Raw genomic sequence first — 18,389 nt, 5'->3', positions numbered from 1 at the left:
GATATTTGCAACTGCAGGGCTAGAGCCCATTGCTACAAGATGATTACACCAAACGGATGAATAAACAGTTATAAGATGCAACTGGAAGCAGCCCGCCTTCTCCAAGGTTCCCTACATGGAGTTTTCCCCAAGTTGTTCCTTGGCATGGATCTCATGAGGGACAATGGGTCCTGTCATTCTTCAGAGCAAGAAACATTTACCCCTGTAAGGTTTTTTTGTTTGTTTCATTTTGTGCATACATGGGACTTAAGTGATGCATGAGGTTCATGCTGCCCACTCCACACACAGTTCAATTTCAGCTGTTACCCACATGGCATAAGGCAAGTGGCAGTAGGCGTCTAATGTAAGCCAGGAAATACAAAGCTAAATGTTTACTTTCCTGGCTTTTGTCTATCAGTGGTAGTCTACCATCATTCATGTGGTTTTGTTTCCCTGTTTGTTAGGGTTTTTTTTCTCTTTTTAAAAAAAATGCATTGGAGGGCACTAGGGAAATTTTGAAGGAAGGTTATAAAACCCAGATTATTTTCCTGCATTCGATATATATTTAAAGAGGCATCTTTCTTGTACATATGTTTTTTTAAAAATATTTGGTTCTAAAAGAATATGATATGTATACATATTTTAACGCATAATTAAAAAATACAGTTGGTTTATAACCAAAATGATTTGATTTTTCTCTGTGAGCAAAGGGAATACAGGTGCTCTCTCCTAGCAAGCTGCAAAAGCTTTGGTCTTAACAATTGGTATAGCAGCTATTTAACTGAATGTGTGTTTGCAACCTAATTAGTAGTAATGGTGCTTCCAAAATATCATCCTGAATTTCCCTTGACTTACATGTTAGATAAGCAGTGAAGTAGCTAATTACTGCAACAACGCATTATAAGTTATTCAGTGGCTGCATTGTGCCCTCTAAAATATGGGGTGTTTCATAGTAAGTGTTCTGATTATTCTTCGAGTGTATGCAGTTTAAAAGGGGATAAGACAACATAAAAAGGAATATACCAGACATTGCTTATGATCATGTCTAAGATAGTAGGCACACTAACAGTACCGAGTCAGCACTCATCAAGCCAGAAGACCTAAAATATATATACCCGAAAGGTCAGCATAGGCCACACTTGTATCCCACTCCCTCAAAAGGTTTTATGGCTTCTCGTGTACCCATGCTGTATTCCTTGATGTTCCAGCAAAACAAATTGGAACATCCCATGTTCTCAGAAACCAGACTTAACCAATTGGTTTAAGAGGAAAGGCTGATAGGAAAACGTTCTCACTTGTGTTTTTTTTTCTCTAGGGTCAGAGAAATGGGTACTCAGGAATAATACAAAATTGAAGTACATATAACTATTTGGAGAATACTGTGCCTAAAGTTTATTTGCATAGTTTACTTTATTATAGGCTAAACATACACGTGTTTACAGTTATGTGAAAAAATAATTTGCAGTGTAAAGCTATATCATTTTTTTCTCTTTCAAATTCAGTTTATTTAAATAAAAAATGAAGTTTAGCAATCCAAATGTGTATGTGTTTTCTTTTAAACTGGGAAACTAATGAAAGTGTCGCTTGGAGTTAATTTGGAGTGGAGGATATTTTTATTTACGGCAGCTCTTCATGCTTCATTGTGTAACCCAGTGGTCCCCAACCTTTTTGTCTGGCGGGCGCCAGACGAAGGACCATGGCGGCGGTGGAGCACTCGCTGAAATGCCGCCGAATTTCTGAGCTGAGCTGCTATAGCATGTTAAGCATAGACGAGCCCTAGGATTTAAAAGTGTGATGTTAGATTTGTACTAAAGCCAAAATTTTCCCTAGTTAACAGTTTATCACATTCTAAAGTACAACTGCTTTTTGTTGGCTAGCGTTTTAGAAGGTGTTAAATTGACTGAGCTAACTACTCTCATAGCTTGAGCCAACGTCAACCCTTTAAATCCTGGGCTAGACAAGGCATTCATCATTGCTGCCACTATCTTGCGGCTCTGGGAAAGGTTCTGTAGAAGGAGATTATTTTTATTTTTTTAGGAGGGATTTGAATGAGAGGGTGGGAGTGTCCACTGCCCTGGAGTAGAGGGGTGAAATGTAGGTTTTATTTTGTTCCTGTCACTGGCTAAGGACAGAGGGTGAAAGCTTGCAATAGTTTTTCCTCCATGCTACCTGACAGTGGTTTGAAAATTTGTTTGATCCCGAAACAGTTTGAAAATGTACTGGCTAGCAAAACCCTAATGAATTGTGAGAGACTGTGGACGGAATCATGAGTTTGACCTCAAGTCCTAGAATTCCACTCAGTTCCACTAGGTGTCCCACAATCCACTGAGATAAACAGCCTATAACACATTGAGCCTAGCAGAACATTGCACCTTGGGATCCCTGCCCAAAATGCTGTGTGCTTATTTTGAAAAAGAGCAGTACTGCCTGGATGCTGTGATTCACAGGGGAAGTAGCTGAAGCTGCTTTAGGCAAAGCAATGTAGCTGTGCTCTTTTTGTTTTGTTTGATCTGTATAGCGACAGCAACAACAAAAATGTTGAAAACGCTACCGGGTTCACAAGGCTTAAGTCTCATTTTCTTTCAGTGAAACCTGTAACTTCCTAAATAAAGTCTAAAAATGAGATGTAGCCTCCTAAATCACTGAGGTGTTTTTGAAAATGTTACCAAGTGACTAGCTTCTGATTCTCAATCTCTCCATCTATAAAGTATAAATAACAATATTTTCCTATTAACAGCCTATTATTTAATAGTCCTATGTAACTGCAAAGTATTAATGGCATTTAGTAGCAATTGTGGGAGTAGAACTCAGGGCTCCCTGTCTCCTAGCCTTAGGCTTCATTTATCATGCCATTGGTAACATTTTCAAAAGCACCTACATGATTTAGGAACCCAAGCCCCATTTTAAAAGTTACTCAGTCATTTAGGAGCCTAAATCCCATTGACTGTCCATGAGATTTAGGCTCTGAGGTCACTGAGTGACTTTTGAAAATTAAACAGGCTAATAAGTCAATCTGAAAATGTTGCATCTGTTGGAGGGCACCTCTGCTAAAATCCGCACAGGTAGATTGTTTTTGTTTTCACAGGTTTTGTTATGATTAATTGTCAATTCCCCATAACCTTTGCAAAAATAGATAATTTAGGGCAGTGTGAAATATGCTAAATAATTGGTTGAAAATTTTGCATAGACTTGCATGAAAATTTTTGCTCAAATTATTGCCAGCTCAGCTATATGCTAGACCCCGATGCAAAAAGCCATGGGACAGACACACAGGGCCCTGGTTCTATATAAAAAAAATTCTCTATGCAAAGTCTTAGCTCCAATATGCAAACAGGTTTTTAACTTCACAGCACCAGCCACCCCATAAGCTCTTCCACCATCGTACTCTGGTAACCTGGAGGGACGCCTCTTTCTTCTTAGGTCTGTTACTTCCTTAAATTCTAATTAACATCTTGTTGGCTGCCAGACGTTATAATCACTAGCAAAAAATAACTGAGCATCTGCTCAGGAAAACAGCTATCAAATATTACATTGAACAACATGATTTTTATTCCCATGTTCCAAACAAGCTTTAGATGCTTATGTTCTACCAAGAGTAGGCCCCAGGTTTTGTAAGGCCCTGGGTGAAATAAAACAGTTGGCAGGAAACTATGTAGGTCAGGGGTAGGCAACCTATGGCACTTGTGCCGAAGGTGGCACGCGAGCTGATTTTCAGTGGCACACACACTGCCAGGGTCCTGGCCACCAGTCCGGGGGGCTCTGCATTTTAATTTAATTTTAAATGAAGCTTCTTAAACATTTTTTAAAACCTCATTTACTTTACATACAACAATAGTTTAGTTATATATTATAGACTTATAGAAAGAGACCTTCTAAAAATGTTAAAATGTATTACTGGCACGCGAAACCTTTAATCAGAGTGAATAAATGAAGACTCGGCACAGCACTTCTGGAAGGTTGCCAACCCCTGATGTAAGTAGTAATGTAGGGACAGGACAATTTAGCAACTGGGCAAGGGATCTGGGGCTTGTCTGGTGGGGGAGAAGAAAGGCAGATGGAAGGGCACTGATTGCTGTGATGCTGGAATGTCCCTTTGTTCCTTTTTCAAAGTGAAATGGTGGATTGCATGGGGAGGCAGGTCAGAAGAGCATGCTGGGAAAAGGATGCTGACAGATTATGAGCCCTACAAGTGAAGGGTTCTCTGTGACTTCATAACTGTCCCACACTGAAAGCCAGCTTTGCAGTTGACCCATCTTGTTACAAAATAGTCTGTGCAGCCTTTTGTAAGTGAGGAAAATACATTATACCAGCTAAAGATTCTTCTCCCATGCTAGTGTATATAGTAAGAGTAAATCCACTTGTAACCCATGTGCCTAATACGAAGATATCTCTCTGAGAGACCCATCAAGGGGAGGTAGGAGTTTGTTGTGTCTGGGTCATTGTTGCTAGGCTGAATCTTCCAGAAGCTTTCTGGAATTGGGTGTGGTAGTTTTGGATATGCTCCAATAGGTTCTTCTGTTGCTGGGGGTCAGACTTCATGAGGGTAAGCAGTCAGGGCAGGGGCAGCTGGGAGAAGCTTAGGTTGGGAGAAGCTGAGCCCAGGAGCAGAAAGCAGGCTGTTTTCTCTAACTCTGAAGCATTTTGCAGCAGGTTAGTGACATTGTTACTGGGCAATGTTAATTATAGCAAGGGGAAATTGGGAGGGGAAAATAAGTTATTCTATTTTAATTGTATGCTTTGAATGTTGTTTTGATTTTAGCCAAATTGTTTTAAATTGTCTCAACTAGCGCGATTCACCAACTTTTCTTTAAATGTAGTAATAGGGAAAGTCATTTATATTTTACTATTCTCAGTTTTGTATTTTCTTGTAACTGGGTGTTTTTTTTTTTTAATCTATACACTTAACTGAGTGATTGGTTAATCAGTTAGCTGACTGGCAAACAGTGATTTCAGCAGAGGAAGAGTCTGCATGGATTCCAGTTGAAGATTGTTATAAGCAAGTGGAGGGAAGATGTTATTTTAGACTCAGCAGACTGTATAGATTTGGTGATCAAAGACTCTAACTGAGACTTAGGGGAAGTCGACCTAAGCTTTTGGGAATTCTGTTTCTTCTCATTGTGTTTCTGTGGGGACTGAACTGTTCAGATTTTAATTTTTCTTGATATTTATGTATAACTGTGTAGATAATGTCTGTGGATTATAAACTAGCCATGTTTATGCAGTAAAAATTAGATTTGTTTATCATAAGATTTTATAAAGTTGTTTAATTTCTTTAGTTCTTTTTGAGACTTGAATGTGGGGAGGTTGACCCTGTGCAATCCTTGCTGAAAATCCTTAGAGACTCAACTCTGAGTCTCCAGCTACTTTTCTATGGGAGTTGCAGGTTTTTTTAGACACTGGAGAAGGGCAATGAAGTAATCTCTAGCCCACCCAAAGGTTACACACCGACAAAGAGAATTAATATCAGTGTAAACAAGAGGAGGATCAGTCCCATAATGTATCACTCAGCCAAGGTATCATGTTTGGTGGACAGTTAATCTAATGACTCAACATCTGCTTCCCAGTTACCAGAACCAGAGTTCAAAGTATGACAAGTATGTTATGTGGAATGGCCCCATAACTATACAAATAATATACATGTTCTGGGATTCAAAAAAACTAAGAAACTATTTACTCTATCCCAGAAACATAATATTAAACCTTGATGCTGCAGTCTTTTTGTGGTATTTATGCTTAACAATAACACACAAGAAAATTCCAGTAGAGAATGTCATAGATGTTATAGATTTTAGCGAGCATCCCTGTGAAGTAGGCAAAGGCAGGTTAAGTGACTTGGCCAGGTCACAAAGGAAGTCAGCAGAGCCAGGAATAGATCATCTGATCTAGTCCTGTGATAGACCTTAATGTCCCACACCATCCTCAATAAATGTAGGGCTTGTCACCTACACAAGAAGCTATACTGGTATTCTTAAACCACTAGAGTTATAGTGGTATACATGGATGCTCTTATTATGGAATAAGAGTGGCTTTCTCCAGTTTAGCTTAAACCACTTCCAAGCCAACATAAGCTAAACCAGAAAAAGGCACTCTGATTCCACATGAGGAGTTATAGCCATATAACTATAGCAATTTATCTATACTAGTGTAACTTCCTGTATTGCCACACACATAATCATTTGTCTAGTGCTTCTCTCAGCCATGGTAAGGAAAACAAAGCAATGCATTTAAAATCACCAGTACTGGAAACCCAGATTTGTGCACATAAAACTAAGCATCAGGGCTTGTCTGTATCTCAAGAAGGAGAAGTGGCATCTTTTTCAATAAATTTACATATCTAAAGAGATGATGGGTGATGAGTCAATTTACATATTTTTAAAATAGTAAGTCATTAAAAATTCTGGCACTCCAAGCAATCAGCTGATTTGGAATTATTATGAAAATACCTTTTATACTGGTGGAGCTATTCATCTGAGAAATAGGGATAGACAGTGTCAGCGAGCCTGTGTTCTTATTTTAATATAATAAAATGATAGAAAATTGTCCTATTTGGTGATCTGTGGAGATCATGGTGCTTCACGACTGTGATCTTAGGTTGAACCCAAGACTTAATGCAAATCTAGGGGAAACTACCTCCCTAATGACATCAACTCCTAATAATCTAGGTCAAGTTCACAACTTGTCATTCCTATGATCAGGAGGTCCAACTTATAGCTATGGTGAAGGTAGGACCAGAAATGTTCCATTTTCAAATGGATACCAAATACTAAACAATTTTACATCATCCCAACTTCCAAATGTTCCAAGAAAAATCAAATTGACTACTCCACTGTTTTAAAATTATTCGCTAGTGCAGTGTGTTTTTCATCTTTGTGAGGTAGGATGCAAACTGCAGGGATGGGCTTTGAGAGAAAAGTTAGAGAGGGGGTAAACGGAGGGATCCTCAGGGCTTCAGCTGAATAAAAATGGACTGAGGGCTTGGCTACACTTGCAGGTGTGCAGCGCTGGGAGTTACAGCTGTCTTCGTACAGCTGTGTAGGGAAAGCGCTGGAGTGTGGCCACACTGACAGCTACCAGCGCTGCAGTGTGGCCACATTTGCAGCGGTGTTGGGAGTGGTGCATTATGGGCAGCTATCCCAGCGTTCAAGTGGCTGCAACGTTCTTTTCAAAAGAGGGGGGTGGGGTGGAGTGTGACAGGGAGCATGGGGGAGAGAGAGAGTGGATTTTTGGAGCTGACACTGTGTGTCAGCTCCCTGCCTTGCAAGTTCTGATCCCTTCCTTTCTTTTAAGTTTGCCCAAAGTGATATCAGTGTAACCCTCGGCTCCTCTCAGCTCCTCGTTCATGCTCCCACTGTGTCACTCAGCTCCCTGCACTGCAAATTCTGACCATTTCCCCGACCCCTCATTCACTCTTAAATGCAAATAGCCTGCAGACCAGATAAGCAGCTGCCCCGACAGACTCCCTTTCCCTCCCCCCCCCCCGCTGTTTCTTTCCTCAAGCAAACACTAGTTGTAGACATTCATCCCCCTGCCTGCCTCATTCACAGCAAACAGGAGCTGTGTTTGTTTTTTAGATAAGCAGCTCTGGGAGCCCCAAGTTCACAACAAAACAAAGAGTTCTTTAGTTAAAAGCATTATGGGAAAATTCTGGAGGCCAATTACAGTGCTTTTGGTGGCCACACTGGCAGAGCAGCGCTGCATCACCAGCGCTGCAATAGTTATACCCGAGGCAGAGCAGGAGTACAGCCAGCGCTGTATGTGCCTTGCAAGTGTGGACAGTGAGTAAGTTGCAGCGCTGTAAACCCACCACCAGCCCTGCAACTCTCCAGTGTAGCCAAGCCCTGAGTTATATTCATGCCTGGTGTAACTCCACTGAAGCCAATAGAGTTACATCAGAGAAGAATCTAGCCTGTTATGCCTCCTAACTTTGCTGCATGGTCAAACATCACCATTGTATTTCAACATCCTACTCACAAACACTAGCATATTGTCAGCACTTAATACATAACATCCAGTATTTGAATGCAGTTTGGAGTGGCATGTGCTGCTATTTAACAGTACCCAGAAACATGACTTAATACTCCAGGCCAGGAGGCAAAGAAGGATACTGCTGCTGCTGTTGAGCAAAGCTATAAGCAGCAACAGAGGCACTGGAACTGCCTGTCTGCAGAGCCAGGAAGATAACACTGCATCAAGTTACACTCCAGTCACATTTAGCAGGTGATCTTCACAACCAAAATGAAAGCTTAAATTCTGCAGAAAATGATTCTCACCAGGGAAGAGGATTTGTCATACCCTGATTAAATTATCTTCACTTCAGTGTGTGCATGATCCTTCCCCACTAAAATCAATCTGCATCACTGGAGGGTTTTAAGAACAGGTCAAACAAACTCTTGTTAGGGATGATCTAGGTATACTTAATCCTGCCTCAGTTTGGGGGGTGGACGAGAGAACCTTTCAAGGTCCCTTCCAGCCTTAAATTTCTATGATTCTTCAACTCAGTGGGATTTTTGCCATTGACTTCAAAGCTAGGAGCAGCAAATTTATTGTGTTTAGATTTTAACCTAGGGAAAAAAAGAAAAAAGCCTAGATCTAAAAATAGAGCTGAGAAAAAAAGATGTTTCTAAGCCATGTTCCCCCCCTCCTCCCAACAATGTCTTCCTCTCAGCTGGCATCATTTTGCAGCTTCCTTGCTCTTGTGTCTTCTCCGTCTGCCTTGACAACTGGTAGAAAAATAACAGACTCCGTATTAAAAAAGATTCACTACAACTCACTTTCTATGCAGTCTGAGAAATTGAGTTTTCTAAGGAGTCAAGTAATAAGCAATTAAAAGGATACTAATGACCTAGACTCAGACAGTCATGTTTCCAAACAGGATGGTTTGTCCAAAGTGTTTGGTTGAAGGTATGCCAGTGAGCCAGGGATTTTTTCAGCTGTCAGCTGACGGGTGTGACTTATTGTCTATCACTTGATGACCCGCAGGTTGAGAATTGCTGTGCTAGACTAGAGGATACTCTATTTGAGTCTCTCAAAGGCTCAGTATGCTTTATCAGAATATTAGGGTGTCTGAACATTTCCTATGATTGCTAACACTAGATCATCTGCACCAGTGTTAGCAACACTGGGAGTCCTAGTGCAGCTAAAGGTCCCACAGCTGCAGCTATTTTTAATGCCATGCCTATTGCACCACTCCAGAGCAAGTTTAATAGACATGGTGCTGAAAATGACACCAGTGGCAGGACCCTTCCCTACACTAGAGCTCCCAGAGCTGCTCACCAATGCAGCTGAAGCGGAGTTAGCAAGAGTAGGAATCATTTAGAAATTTTCCCCAGTGCAGTCAAGGCTTATGAGCGTTTTGGCATTGGCTTCAATGGATTCAGGCTTCTACTGCATCTTTGTTAGGATTCAAAGGGTTCTTTTCATAGGCATATGCAGAGAGCCAAGGCTACCACCCCATCATTAATGGGCCAAACTGCCCTGACAGAGTATGGTTCACTAAGCACTATGGCTCTAATCCTCAAAGGTATTCAGGCTCCTACGACCATTGATTTTAAATCCCGATCCACGTAGCATCCAAAGGCATCTAGGGATCTGGTCCTATGTGATACAACAATGAGGCACAGCAGGGAAATATCTCTAATAATGCACTGAAGTTCACGCTAATGTCCTTTCTGTATTTAGACCTGAAGAAAGTGTGGATAATGGGGACCACGGGAGGACAATTTTGTTCTGACAGCTGGTCAAGCAAATTAGTGTGAATTACTTGGCAATTAATCAAACAGACCAAAGAGGGCTCTTAAAACAAAAACAAACAGCAACAACAGAACAAAACGAACCCTGAAGGCAGCATGCTCCTGAACTGGATTTGTCAGATATTAAGTCCTCTGGACAATATAGCAGAAAACATTAGCTCAGTATTCAAAAGAGCACAAATACAGCAGGCAAACTGTCTCCTGTTCTTGTCCAGCAATTTGACTGTATTCCAGGAATCTTTCAGATATTCTACCTCACTCTGGTGTTCTGCACCCTTTTATCATTCCACCATGCTCCAGGATTGCAGTGCAGACAGCACTTGCGTGACACATAGTGAGTCAACTAAGATCTCCAGGACAGCATAGTAATTGTGGGATATACTTACACAGGAGCACTCATTGTCCTGTTTTTCCCTCCCCTCAGCAGAAGACAAGGACAGTTTCTGGTTCCTAGGATGACTAGATAGCAAGTGTAAAAAATTGGGACAGAGGGTGCAGGGTTAATAGGTGCCTACATAAGACAAATCCCAAAATATCAGGACTCTCCCTATAAAATCGGGACTTCTGGTCACCCTACTGGTTACCAAGCTAGCTTTCTAGGTTTTGAGACTGCATTCATCACCACAGTATCTGAGTACTTTTTCAGCAAAGCAATGCAAATGCTAGTAAATTGGCTTATCTGCCAGAAGGTGCATGTGGTTGGTATTTCCTTCCATGTGTGGCCCTTTATATCTGGGATGATGGAAAACCTGTACAATAGCAGTGGTCACCTTTACAATATTGATAATTACCTTTTTATATAATCCTATGGTCATACCATAGTAATACTCAGGGTAAATGTCACCTTTTTATTGTCAATCACTGTAGATACCACTGTCTCTTTAAAATTATTTGGCAAATTTAGCCTGAATACATTGGAAGGGCAGCTGTCACAGTCTGAATGATAAAAGGCATTTATGCCATTGTGTCCCACTGATGGATTGAAAAATAAATGTATCTCCATGAGGGACCCAGATTGTATCTTCCCCTTTGTATTCTTTACTTGGTGTAGCAGACAAGGTCAGCTTTTTCTTCATTCCTTCACCCACTTCCCAGAGACAATCCCTCTTCCCCAAATTCAGCCTTCACTGTTTGGAGCTTTCAAAGTATGCCATTAACAAAATCATCAGTGATTTACACAATATGTTGTTGAAAAGGCTTAGACAGAGTTCATCTCCACTGACCATCTACTTGTCTACTCAAACAAGCGTTAATTGTTTCTTCCTAAGAACTGTCTCTTTTCTGTTTGTTTTCTCAAAGGCAAAAATCCAAACTGCTGCCCAGATTTTCAATGGCATCCTATCCATCTCAGAATGTTGCAATCCTTTGATCCTGAGAACTCTGGCTGTGCCACAAACACACTAGTGAAAATAATCTCTGTGAGCGACAGAGACCAACCAAGTCTCGCTCATTTGGAGTGAGGGACTTCTTCATTTTGGATTGCTATTTGGCAGTTTTGAAAGTATGCATGTATAAAGGACAAAGATTCCTGCCTCAGAAAATTTACAGTCTGATTTAAATGGCTACTAATGCAGGATGTGATAAGGTTTTGACTGCATGTGCTGCAATAAGACTTTTAAATATCTCATTCAAAACCTGTCTCAGATTCCCTACCTATTAAATGGAGATAACAATATATGTTTCAGAGGGGGCTGTAAGGATTCATTAGCGGTTCTCACAGTGCTCTGAAATTATACATAAATCATAAGTGTTAAGCTGCTTGCTTGAATTCTCATTTATTTTAAACTGCCACAGCCTGAGACTCAGGGCTTGGCTACACTTACAAGTTGCAGCGCTGGTGGAGGCTTCAGCGCGCTGCTTAACACCCACACCACACTTGCAGAGAGCAAGCAGCACTGCAACTCCCCCTGGTTGCAGCGCTGGCAAACCGGTGGGGTATAAGAGTGTAAGAGTGCAGCGCTGGTGACACCTCAGCAGCTCAGCAGGTGTGGACACTCACCAGTCCTCCCTGAATAAGGAGCTATCCCAGAATTCCTGTTCAGCAGCCACTCCTGCACTGCTCTTGCCTCACTGCCTCTGCCTCTTACCGCCTCAGGTGACCCGCCTTTTAAAAATTTAAAAAAATAATCTCCTTCCTGCGTTTGCTGTGTGTTGTGTGTGGTCAGTTTACAGTACAGGTAGGTTAGGTTACATGCCCAGCCTCCATCGCTGCAAACGAGCCCAGGTGCAGCAGCAGCAGGTGATGAGGCACTCATCAGTGTTTGGGACAGGGGCGTCAGTTCAGCAGAGCACGCCGGTCGTTCGAATTAATGAATCTTGGACATATCTGATAGGGGATGATCAGGCCATCCATCAACGGACTACATAGCAGGTGAAAGTTAAAGGGCTGCGGAGTGCCTATTACGAGATCCGAGAGAGGAATCGCTCGATCGCCGCCCCGTCCCCGATCGCCCCTTTTTACATCCGACGGGACAACACACGTGGGATCCCACTTGACCCCAATCCCACGATGGGAGAGGGAGGGGACAGGGGAGGGAGAGGAGGAGGGAGGAGGGGCGAGGGGAAGGGGGAGAGGAAGGGAAAGAGATGGGAAGGGAAAAAGGAGGAGAACCTGCCAGGATGCAGGGGCCAGGAGCAGGCCAGGAGGAAAGTACCAGCAGCAGCCCAGCAACAGCAGCGCAGAAGGACAGGCAGAGGAGCAGAGGAGCGTGGGCGTTTATTTTTTTTTGGGTTTGTGGGAGGAAGAGGAAGGGGGTGGGGGCATGCATGATGGTTGCATGGGAGTGGTGGATGGGATGTGCCCGCGGATGTGGGCTATCTCAGCTGTGCTCTCAGTTCTAGCTCAAAGCAGCTTAAAGGCGATCAGTTATCGCAGCAATATAGCGCAGGCCACTGAGTGCAGGTGTCCCAGTGGTGTTTGTCCCACGCCCAGACGCACGCCCACAGCCACACATTTCACCAGGGGACCGGCGCGCATTCGCAACACGCGAATTTAAGGTCACGAGCCCCCCCCCCCCCCTTTGAAAGAGCCCCTCCCGCTGGAAACATCTTCCAGGAGTAGGGAAACATCTTCCATTAAGTCCTGTTAAAAGAGAAATGATGGAAGATCATCTTTGAGATCAGATAGGCCTCCACATCTTCACTCACACGAGATCTCCCCCCAACCCCCTCTCTCTCACCTCCTCTCTCACCATTCTCCTCCTTCTGTTGTGTTTTTCCTCTGTGTTCATTTTTGTGGGCTTGCAAGTTAGCAAATAATGCAAGTGAGATGTGTGAGTTCCCTCAGTGTAATAATGCATGTGTGGAGATAGTGTCATGAGAACTAGATAGTGTGACTGACTGCGTGTCATTTCATGTTGTCATTTCTGTGTGTACAGAAATGTTGACATTTCTGTCAGAAGAAAAAAGAACACTGAGAAAAAAAGAGAAAGAAAAAAGAGAACAAAAGAGAAACTGAGAAAAAAGAAAAGAAGCAGAGAGAAAAGAGAGAAGAGAGAGAAGAGAAAGAAAGGGGCAGAGGAGAGAGAAAGCCAAGAGCTAAGAGAGATAAAGAGCCACTGCCCGGCGCAGCATGCCTGCTACTCAGCGCAAGCAAGCAGAGCACTACTATGCTGCTCCCCCCAAGCCCAGCCTTCCTTCCCTTGTGCCCCACCCCCACCGCCCCACACCCCCCAGCCAGCCCTCCCACCCAGCACCACCCAACCCCTCCACGTACCCACCCAGGCCCCCCACCACCACATACCTCCCACCACCCTTCACCCCCAACCATTCAACCCCATCACCATGCACCCATATGCACCCATTCCACCCCACCATTATGCAGAGCAACAGAAACATGCACAGGATGCATGTGGTGTTAATCCAGACCCACCCACACCCTTGTTGTCTTGTGTTAATGAAATGTTGTGTGTCTGTCTGTCTGTCAAGGAAGCTTTTTTTTTTTTTAACAAACAATTCTTGAAATTTTTTTTTTTTGAAGAAACCTTTAGTAGAAGAAGAAGTTTTATTTATTATAGCAAGTAAGCAAAGCACAGTTATTATTATAGCATTCAATGCAAAGACATTCAGTGCAATTTTCACTGCAATGCAGTAACATACTGTTTGCTAATCCCCTTCAAATTCTCAAGGCCTCTGGCCTCCCTTATCCTTGAAGCCCTGCCTCTCAGCCTTCCTCTCTCTCTCTCTCTACTCCCTGTCTCCAGCTCCTGCTTCTCCTCGGTCCACGACTTGCCTCACCTCTCTATTTCACCCTTCTTCCAACCTGTATATGCTTTCGGCCCCTGTAGCCATTCCCATTCTTCACTGATGGCCCAAGCTACCCTTCCCATACAAACATCATAACCTACCTCAAGCACAGCAAATGCCAGCCCCTCGCTGCGGCTGTCCCAGTCAGCCTTAAGTTGAACTCCAGCGTGCTCTATAAAGCTTTCCTGACAAGGGGTTTCATGAGCCTCAGCAGTACTCTCCTGAACAGGGTGGCCTGTGATCTTCCACATTGGGCACCTCCTGTGGCCATGGATCAGTCCCCCATGGGGATCTCCATGCACCTTCCTCATTCCACCTGAGCGCGATCTCTGAAAGATATCTTTCATGCAGCTCACTGTTCCAGAAAAGAACACTGAGACCAACCACCCAATCGCCTGAAGAATACCTGCCATAGAGAAGGCATGCCTGTGAAACGCTTAGAATGATCAACAGCCCCTGATACCATAGATAGACCCATAGATCCCCACAGCCCACCATTCCCACCGCACCAAGCACAATGTACGCTCCCACCCCAATGCGCTGCCGCCCCCACCAACCTTTCCACAAAACGATTCACATCGTCAAAATTTCCCGATACCTACGTGCACGGATCCCAAACTGGCAGTTCTTTGGATTGCATCTTGCGCGCCATGCACCAAACTTGCATCCATTCCCCAATCACCAGCTTCCAAGCGCCACCTCGATCTCACACTCAGGCCTTCATCAGAAAGTGGCCAGCTCCGCCAGGTGTCCACAGCTCAGCCACACAGTCCCATCAAAGTTTAGCAGCATGATCCGTTCTGCAGCAGGCCCTCAGTCATCACAGTCTTCCATGAAGTTGGCTCCACACCATGAGCATGCCTTTTCCACCCAGTGCGTGCTCCGTTCCAAGAATCTCGCAAAGCCAGACTTGTGACTCTGAGTGTCCCCTGTGCGACATCAGCCCAAGATATGCTCATCGGCCTTCACCGCCACATCAATCCATGAGCTGAGGCTCAACATCGTGCTGGTGACACTCTGCATCAGATATGCAGCAGATGAATGAAGCTCATGCCAAGAGGATCACAGACAGACATAACAGGTGCAGACAAACAGCAGCATGGGCAGAATGGCTCCAAAAGCGACCAAACGGAAAAAGCGAACACAAACGCGATGCTACACGAGCGGCACAATGAATGACGCCCACAATAGCGACGCACTTCCTTCCCAACGCCACTCCCGCAGCGAATGCGACACAAAGCAAAACGACAGCGCACACAAACAGGCGCCGCCATGGCGCGGATAACTGCAGCGCCTGCTGCCACTGTAGCGCAGTGTGTGCAGTGCGCTGGTGCAGCCAGGCTGGGTCCCACACAGCTGACAGCGTAGCAGCTGCGCGCTGCTGCAGCGGTAAGCCAGCCTCAGCCTTGACTGCTTGGTGTTGCCAGGAACCAGAGCCCAGTCAGTCATTAGCACCTAGCAATCCACCTGCAGGCACAACAAACAACACACACAAGACAGAGCAAGCCTTTATTGGTGATCCAGGAGAGGGCGTGCCAAGCCCAGCAGCTTTCATTGTGACTGACCTCAGCAGGGCGAGAATGCTGCATGCACCAGAATGGCTGCTCACTCAGCCACATCTTCACTAAATGTTGTTAAGTTTACCTCTCTGGTAGGGGTAGAGAAAAAGCCGGATCTTAGATGTGGTGAGAAGGAAGAAATGGCAGGATTTGGACATAGCTTGGATGTTGTCCCTTATGCTTGGAATGCCCATCCTAGGTTAATCAGCAAAGCTCCTCCTCATTCCAGTCCTCCCTGAAGACTCTTCTCTGCCATGCTGCCAATGTGTAACTTGCTAACTGACTATGTCAGGGTGAAGGAGGAAATTCTGTATTATTTATATCTTATTTTTGTACTAATTATATAAAAACGCTGCATTAAAAGACTGTTCAGATTGCAAAGTCAAGCCCTCCAAAGATAGAAAATGCCAGAATTAAAGCTAACTGTGCAACCTTAATTTGGGTCCTCTTGCAAATATTCATTATGATAAAATATGTAATTACACAAAGGAAGGATGGTCAAGTGGTTAGGTCCTAGCCCAGGATTTGGGAGACATGGCTTCAAGTCCCTGGTCTGCCACAAATTTCTTATGAGACATTGGGCACGTCACTTAGCCTCTCTGTGCACCTCAATTCCCCATTTGTCAAATGAGGTGTAACATAGCTCTTCCCTCAGGGGTGGGTGAACCTGACCATTCCCAGTTATCTACACTGGAGTGGTCACAACACCAGCCCCTCTTCGCTAATATTCGTGGCATGGGTAGGTGGGTTCTGCCCCTTTGTTGGGCTTCTTAAAAGTCTCTCTAGGTGAGGGATCAAAATGGAAGTCACAAACCACCCACACCTTTGGGATACTCTCACCCTGAGATCCCAGGGGAAAGGAGGGGTGACTCTACAGTGCTGCCAACAATCTAGTGCCAAGGTAATGGGTTTGGGGAAATAGCTGTGGCTGGGTCAGGGCCGGTGCAACCATTTAGGCGACCTAGGCGGTTGCCAAGGGCACGGGGATTTGGGGGGCGCCATTTTCTTCGGCAGCAACCGCGGCGGCCGGATCTTCGGTCGCTGCCAGCATTTAGGTGGAGGGAGCTGGGGCAGGGGAGTGCGGGGAGGGCCGCCTGCAGCAAGTAAGGGGGGGGCGGCACACCAGGGAACTCCCCGCCCCAGCTCACCCTGCCCCGCCTCCTCCCCGAGCACGCCATGGCTGCTTCACTTCTCCTGCCTCCCAGGCTTGCAGCGCCAATCAGCTTAGACACCGCAAGTCTGGGAGGCGGGAGAAGTGAAGCAGCGACGGCATGCTCGGGGTGCTCATGCTCGGAGCAGAGGTGAGCTGGGGCGGGGGGGTGCCTCAGGGCGGAGAGTGGGGAGCTGCGGCAAGGGGGGCACCTCAGGGCAGAGGAGGGGAGCTGCTGTGGGGGGGGCCTCAGGGCGGGGGTGCAGGAGGGGGAGGCGCAAGGTGGAAGTTTCGCCTAGGGCGAAAAACATCTTTGCACCAGCCCTGGGCTGGGTCTCTGTGACAGGCTCAGCCTGTCTGCATTGCCCTGGGAGTCTACTATATGCTCCTCAGGGTTGGGGTGACAGTCTCCTGCCTAGGAATTCACTCTGGAGCATCAGGAGTCACTCCTGCAGTCTGGTGCCTTGCTTCTTGCAGTTCCCTCCCTTTTAAAGCCCTCCTCCCTATCAATGCATGATTGACAGGATGGAGAGGTGGAGCAAGCCCTGCCGCCGGGGCCTCTCTGGCCCCTTCCTATTCTTGTGGGGGCTATATGCCCTATCATGTGGGGATAATAGCACTTCCTCATAGCACTGTTGTAGGGATCAATACATTAAAGATGGTGAAGCACTTTGAGATCTACTGATGAAAAGCGCTTTGTAAGACCAGGTATGAGTATTATTAATATGTTCACGTAAAGTTTTTCTACAGGCCCCCTGCCTCATTCCATGAATGGGTAGCTATTCAATATTCCTTTTTATTCTCCATATTCAATGTGTCACCCAGGCCTTATTTACCTCACACCTGCACTGAATACAAAATCATTAATTTCCTCCCAGGCATTTCTGTCATGAGGGGCCCCTGCAACCCTCCAGCCCCTGCAACCCTCCCCCAGCTTCCTTCATCCCCACAGAGCCAGAGACCTGATCCGCATCCTTCCCCTGGCGTCCTGCATCCCCTGGGTCTGGGGACTTGCTCCCCATCCAGCCTCCCTGCAACTTTCTCCTCTCAGCCTCCTCAACCCCCTGAGGCTGAGGCCTCCTTCCTTCTCCTCAGAGCCCCTGTGGAGGGGGCAGGAGCGCTTCCCCAGCAGCTGGGCAGAGAGCCACTTCCTGCTCCTTAGAGCCCTGACTGCCAATAGATAGACTGTGGCGTAACTACTATGGTGCCTACACCTGTTGCACCCAGAAAATGAGGAACACATAGATTATGGCAAACTGCAAAACCTTTGGTGTAGGTGGCTTGCCTGGCATCACACAGGAACTTTGTGGCAGACGCAGGAACAGAATCAGTTTCTCCAGGGTAGCATTCAACTGCCTTACCCATGAGACCAGTTTTCTCTTCCTGCAATGCCCTGATTCATTCGCTACACACCTTCCAAATCCTGCAACACATGAGGCAGGGGTCCTACAGACAACAGCCTCCTTCGCTCTATAACCCTGATTCATTTTCACAGCACCATCTATTCCATGCAGTGAATGGGCCAGAGGTCCTGTGGGCAAAGAGTCTATGATCATGTAATTGTATCATCATGTATACATACATTGGAGATAATTAAAGTTGCACAGGCAACCTTAATTCTGGCATTTCCTAACATACCAGTGCTTGATTTGGCAACCTTCCTGATATTTTAATGATTTTTTTTTTGTAATATACATCTAGAGTAGT

General features: G+C 45.1%; 1 protein-coding gene across 1 annotated transcript in view; it reads left to right on the top strand.

Annotated features, from left to right (window-relative positions):
- Positions 1-4,590: 4,590 nt before the first annotated feature.
- Positions 4,591-18,389, top strand: part of MTURN (maturin, neural progenitor differentiation regulator homolog) — a 38,588-nt gene continuing 24,789 nt past the window's right edge. The window contains exon 1 of the mRNA XM_039522199.1: positions 4,591-4,629. The gene's annotated coding sequence lies outside the window, so the exon portion shown is untranslated. The remainder of the gene's footprint in view (positions 4,630-18,389) is intronic.

This window comes from Mauremys reevesii, linkage group 2 (genome assembly GCF_016161935.1).
Source record: "Mauremys reevesii isolate NIE-2019 linkage group 2, ASM1616193v1, whole genome shotgun sequence".
NCBI classification, from domain to species: domain Eukaryota; kingdom Metazoa; phylum Chordata; order Testudines; family Geoemydidae; genus Mauremys; species Mauremys reevesii.
Note: the sequence above shows the minus strand (reverse complement) of the source record. Positions and strands in the feature narration are given on the sequence as shown.